Here is a 6,532-nt window from a genome sequence, read left to right as displayed (position 1 = left end):
AGATGCAGTCAGATTGGAAACCTCAAGGATGGGTTGACCTTAATGTGACAGAACTGCACCACTTCATGGAAAAATTTGTCTCCTCTCTTTTTTTGCTGCAGAGTTAGTGCTGTAGGAAGAAGCCTATTATATTATTCCGTCCTTGAGCCCAGTCAAGTGCACAGTATCACTATCTCTTCAACAAATTCAACATAACTAAACCAACTCATTTAATATAAAGTGGTTGGCTTATGGGGTTTTTTTCTGGTGGCTGAAGCAGCTTACAGGCTCGCAAGAAACATAGTAGCTTAAATCCAGAACGTGATACCATCAGTAACACTGATCCTGCTCAAAATCTGCAGCTGCCTTACTCCTGATTTTAGTGAGGATGGCTTTTGGCCCAAGACAGGTAATGCACAGCACTGTTCTGAAAAGGGTAATTAAGAGCTTGAATTGGATTGATACCCTACTTATAAGCAAGTCTGAGGCATGACAACTAAACTGTATCAGAACTGAAGGAGAGCAGTTTAGTTCAGAAATATCACTCCAAACCATTATCACTTCCAAACCAATGTCCTGTATCTTCACCATCCCACACATATACTCAAGCAACCATAACAACCAAATCATTATAACCCCAGCTTTGTCTTTTTCTAGTCTTAGCCTTGCCTTTGCTAGCATATTAAGGAGACAGCATAGCCTAAAGATCTATATACCAAAACCTGAAAGAACCATAGCATGTGGAGGTAAAGGAGACAGCTGCAAGAAAACAGCCCTCCAGGTTACTGCAATTTTACAACACTATGGATTTTCTTTTTTCAAGTCTTTGAAATTTTCAGTTAGCAGGTAAGAAACCTGACATTCAACTATAGCACATCCCATTCAAAATATATGAAGTTGTACTTAATGAGTAACTCACCATCAGAAAACTGTAAATAATTTGTGAATTCATCCATCAAATAAGATACAGATCAAATTTCCTCATTTTGGTGTAAAATATTCTTCCCAGTGCTTGTCTGGCTATGCCAAACACGCACAGCTTAGAAATGTACTAATGCAAAATGTACAATACAAAAAAGAAAAAAGCCCTGAAATAAGAGTCTAAAGTTAAGTTCCTAGCAGCAAGACTATCCAAAGGTGGCTGCGTGACTTAGGGAAATCTGTTTCTTCAACTCATAACCACCACAGTTGCATATGATTGTGCACACATGGTTGACATGGCTGAAGCTGTTTGTTGCAGTCACTCCTGACTGCTGTTCCTATAGTCTGCTGCACCCTTGCTGAGGCATCCAGACTGATCACATACGGGCACTTTGACTTCTTCATACCCAGATCCGCAGTGTCAGACCATGCTATAGTTTGTGCATAGCAAACCTTTTGACATGTTCCACAGTCAAGCAGTTACCATGAAGACCTCTTATTCACTTATTACTTGTACAGAGCTCCTTCACAACTACTAAATAATGTTGTCTTTCCCTCCTTTCCCCATTTTAGCCTATTTCAAATTTTATTTATAGATTTGATATTTTTGCCCTAGATTGTCATTAAATGTTTGCATCTCTTCCTTCTCCTGCTTGCTGTCTGTGACCCTCCTGAGGAACACAGCACAAAAGCCAAGAAATACCACACAGCTGGAGACAGTCAAGGCATTCACTTGTCATTCATTTCATTTCTGCTTACACTCATGTTTCTACCTTTCTTCTGCCAGAGAGCTGTCAATCCTTTCCATGCCTGCAGAGGAATGCGTAATTTGCCATGCAGCCACTCATCATTTTCTCTCCTATTTCTCCAGTGTATCACCGGGAACATGTTCATCCTGTCAAATTATCCATGTTGGCTCCTCCTACTGGGAAATTTTAACCATCCTTTAGGTGGCTGCATTCCATTGAGAGATGCCTCTCTTCCCTGCCATCAACCCACTTTATCATCTCCTAAACTCCTGTTTCCTCAATATTTTCCTCTTCCCCTCCACTGCAAGTGTCTTCAGATTAGCAGTCATCATGGAGGACAACTAATTTTTAAACTAAAACATGGATGAGAAGGATAAAAGAAAATATTCATATTCTTCTTTTAACGTATTAACTGGACTTCTAAGAATTCCCCAGTATACCTCAGGCCATGATACAGTGCAGTTAAAGCTATACACATAAACAATTGATCATTTGGTTTCCTAGTTATTCTAAATGACTGACAGTGCTGTGCTCCAACTTCCCAACCCAAACACCAAACTGCCAGAAGATAGAGAATACACACCTCATCTCCCCCATCCTGTCCATCTTCCCTCCACATTTAGACAAAAAACAGGAAAGCAGCAGCAAAACTATATAACTCCTTAAACAGTGGCAGAATTGGGGGGAAAAATCAGTAATGCTGCTATAGGTTTATGGTGGCCCACAGTGAGTACTGTCACAGACTTCTCCATGGCTAACTGGCTTCAAATTTCACTCATGGTTCTACTGAAAGAACAGCTGAATGTTTGTAGAAAAGTAACATACATGCTATATGCTGTGTGCTTTGCTAAAGAGGTAGGGTTAGTGTTAGAGAGGAAGCTGCATTGTTCCTGGTCTTCACTTCTGCATTCTGCATCAGTGTTAAATCTTCTGGCTGTGAGGAATCATTTTCTGTGAGAGCAGGTTAACAGGACAGGTTCTGGAAAATCTTCCAGAAAAGGGCACAGAGAAAGCAGATGGAGACATAATCTCAAGAAAGACTACAGTTCAAATGAATACTAGAAGGCAGCCACTGTTTTTATGTTGCTGTCTCCTCTTTGTCTTTCCTGAGAAGGCTGAAAAGTGTTTTTTATTGTCACACTTACCCAAATTGCCTCCTACCTTCACTGTTAACAAATTAGTAATAATCAGGTCTGAAAGATCACCCTTTGTAGTTGCCCTCTCTCCAATTTCCTTGTTAAAAATGGCTCTCAATAAGTTGCAGGAATCTCCTAGACAGTATCTGCTGCTCAATTGCATTCCTAGTAGATCCAGATCCAGATCAACTCCATACCTAGCTGCTCTCACACTTTAAATAATATTCTACTTTCTCAAGAAAATAACCTCATTCCTCAGATCTCCCTAGCTTAATGGTCTAAAGTAAACTTCTACCTTCACAGAACCCTTTTGTTTTTCCCTTTTTTATCACTGTCCAGATGCTTTACACTTCAGGGTATAGTTTCTTGATACGCACAGATAACTGATGACCGAATTCTTTATTCCTGCTTCTTTACCTTGGCCATTCTTTATATAATTCAGTATTGGTAGTAACAGCCATGCTTGCGATCCATTAGTGCTACTGACAGTGCAGTCCCTACATGACTGACTAACAAACATAGGCCATTTCAGTAAGGAATTTCTATTGCAACAAAGTGAGTTAAAAGCAGTTTTCTGTTATTGCTTCATACAGGTCTGTCTGAATTCCTTTTTTTCCTCTTCCATTATAATCAACACCTGGGCTTGCACAGAGACAAAAAATGAGGATGAATTAGCATAACAATATTTTCGTACTAAGAAAAACAGATGGCTCAGGTTCATGCACAGTTAACACATACAGCACATCTCAGCACTTTGAAGAGGGTTTTCTGTAAAAATGTGTGTATGTCTCAGGTACTTCAGAGGTTGTTTCTGTTTCTCATAGTTATGCATTAGAAATACATACATGTAATAAATTCATACATATGCACAGGAATACAGTGGTGTATCAAACAAAAGTGGTCACAGCTTTAACTTGTTCTTTGGGCAAAGTTCCAGAGATAGGGGGAAAAAAAAAAAATCTATATTTATGGCTCATTTGTAGACTTCATCAGAAAACTGAAAAGCAGATTTAAAAAGTCACACATTTATAAATATCTGTTGTTGAACAAATGGTGGATAGGAGTGTCATGTTTTCCATGAGATCACGTGTTAGATAGCATGGTTTATCTTTCTAAGGGAAAATAAAATAGAAAATAAACAGGGTGGTTTTGGACCATCTCAGTCTCTATAGGCTGAGATTTAAAACAATTTTTTTGAAGGAAGTTAATGTTTAGAAAGTGCAAGCACTATGGCAATTCATTCATATCATTATTTTAAGAAAACATCCTCTCTAAGATACACAGACCAGGACGTTATGCTGATAGACAAAAGATTACCTAATTTTTTTTTATTTGGGCAAACAGATATGTTTTGAAGCTAGGGCTGGAAATCAAATGGAAGGTCATACATCTTAAATCACAGTTAGATTTAAATCACGCCTGGTAATGAACAAAACTATTTCTGCTCATGGATGTTGCATGGCCTTTGTGGAATAATGGTAGTAGCCTTGATTTTCCTCCCTATAAAGAAATGACTAGTGCTAGTAAACTAGCATAAATAATACCAACTGGCAACAGTGTCAATGCTTTCTGAATGGGAAGTGAAAGGAAGCACAGTCCAAGGTGGTGTTTGCAAATTGGTTGTTGAGTACTTGGCCACAGGAATGGCACCAGCACTGTTTCTACTTGTGCTGTGTCAGTTCGTGAGCTCTGCACTTTAAATTTGCACTGGTGCACTGTTTCACACAAATGGATGTTTTCTTCTTGCCCTCTTCTCACCTGGTTACATGTAACATACTGATATTTTGCCAAATATGCAGCATATCTATGGAAATGCAGGAGGCACTGCATTATACAAGTCACAAGCTTCCTCTCACACTGGACAGTGTTTAGAAAACTTGCAAAATTCCATTTCCCCTACCAAAGGTCAAGCACAGCTAATGTGTCTCAATGCCATAAATGAGAGCAAATTTAGGAAGAAGGCTTCAGCCACCCCTTGAGGCAGTCTTCTGCAACATGTTCTCCCACTCACACTGCAAGACTGAACAGCCACTAGTTCCCTTTTCCCTTCCCAATCCACAACTGCATCCAGCCCTTCATATCACAGCCAAACTCTCATCAAAAGCTGTGCTATATCTACCCCTATTTCTATCAGCCTCTAGTAGCATATGACACACTGATTTGTGAGAGATTAAAAAAAAAAGCAATGCGGTAACTTCCTGCAATTAACTCCAGCTTCCACCTATGCATGTAACTGATGTGGCTTCTCAGACACTGGCTGCTGATTTGGAAACCCAGCCAAGGGGTTAGTGCTCATGAAATATTTTACAGTTGAGAAGTGCCTTGGTAAAAGCAACATATTTTTGTTGTGATCGTTATGGAAGTACTTTTGTATGCTGGTCTTCATACAGCTAGAGGCCATTTTGGTATCTGTGGAGCTCTAATGACAGCTTGTGCTCTTATCTCTTGCCTCCCATGCTATTAAAATAAACAAACAAGCAAAAGCTTCTGTAGACAGAAGGGCTCTCAATTATTAGAAATTCCACTATGCTAACCAGAAAATAGCTCTGTTTGCAGACTATCCAAATTGTGTCATGATAATTTGGAAGAACTCTAATTCGGAAGAGAGGAAAAATTCTGTAAAATTTACAGCAGGAACTTGCAAAGCTGTATGTCTTAACAGCAGACCTGACTCACATTTATTCATTACTTACTCCTTATGGTGGGTTGTTACTGGAATTCAGTCCCAGATGGCAGGTTAAGATGCAGAGAAGTGCTCTATTTTTACAATGCTGATGAGACATGCAAAAGTGAAATGGTTTAGGCAGGCTATTCCTTAGACCCACATACTCAGAAGTGTGACTTTCAGCATCTCCCTTTGCAGACAACTGCCTCCTGCCACATCTTTGGCTGAAGACACCTTGTTTATTCAACTTTTGGAGTAATACAAATAAAGGAAACAAAGGAAAAGGAAAAAAAATAGATGCAAAAGATTTAGATTTTTCTTTTGTTCAGACTACCTAACTGAATGTGACAAAGAAAGGACAGTATAGACAGATAATTCATTTGGCCCTCAATCAGAAAATCTATTAAGCACTTCTCTACATTTGACCTGTTCCTTGCTGTGCAAGGGCTTTGTCATTTAAAGGAGGTGCAGGATTAACAAGTCTTCCATGCTGAAGTTTCTCATGGGAAATAGGACCCAGAATCCAAACCGTATGCCAGATACTGTCCTGGTTGCTCAAGATGCCCAGAAACTTCCTTCCCCAGGGCCTAGGACACTCTTCGGCAGAGGGTCTTGCATGTGCTTACATGCTTCTGTGAGAGAAACCATCATAGACATGAGGTTGCTCCAATAGGTGCCAAAATCCCTAAAGGCCCTACCATCATATATATAATACCTGACTGCAGGTTCGCTCCTTTGACACAGCAATAGATGCTTGCTTACAGACACAGCACCAGCTACACAGGGAGCATAACAGATAGCAACAGCAAATGCAGCAGCCACCAACTCACATACACCATGTGGAAACTCTCAACCTATGGCTGAGCATTCTGTTGCTATAACTACAGCCCAGTTCTCCACCACTCCAAGCCTCTGCATCCCCAGCTACATCAACAGTCTTGCTGTTGATTCACCAAGTCCCTTTCCCCCTGCCACCACAAAACCAGAGTCAGCTTGTGCTGGAACACATTGTCTCAGCTTATTAAGCCATGTACAAAAAAACCTGCAGTGCTGAGAATCTGGTCCTTTCTCTACCTATGTAT

Source organism: Egretta garzetta, unplaced genomic scaffold (assembly GCF_000687185.1).
Source record: "Egretta garzetta isolate BGI_Z169 unplaced genomic scaffold, ASM68718v1 scaffold89, whole genome shotgun sequence".
Lineage (NCBI taxonomy): Eukaryota > Metazoa > Chordata > Aves > Pelecaniformes > Ardeidae > Egretta > Egretta garzetta.
Note: the sequence above shows the minus strand (reverse complement) of the source record.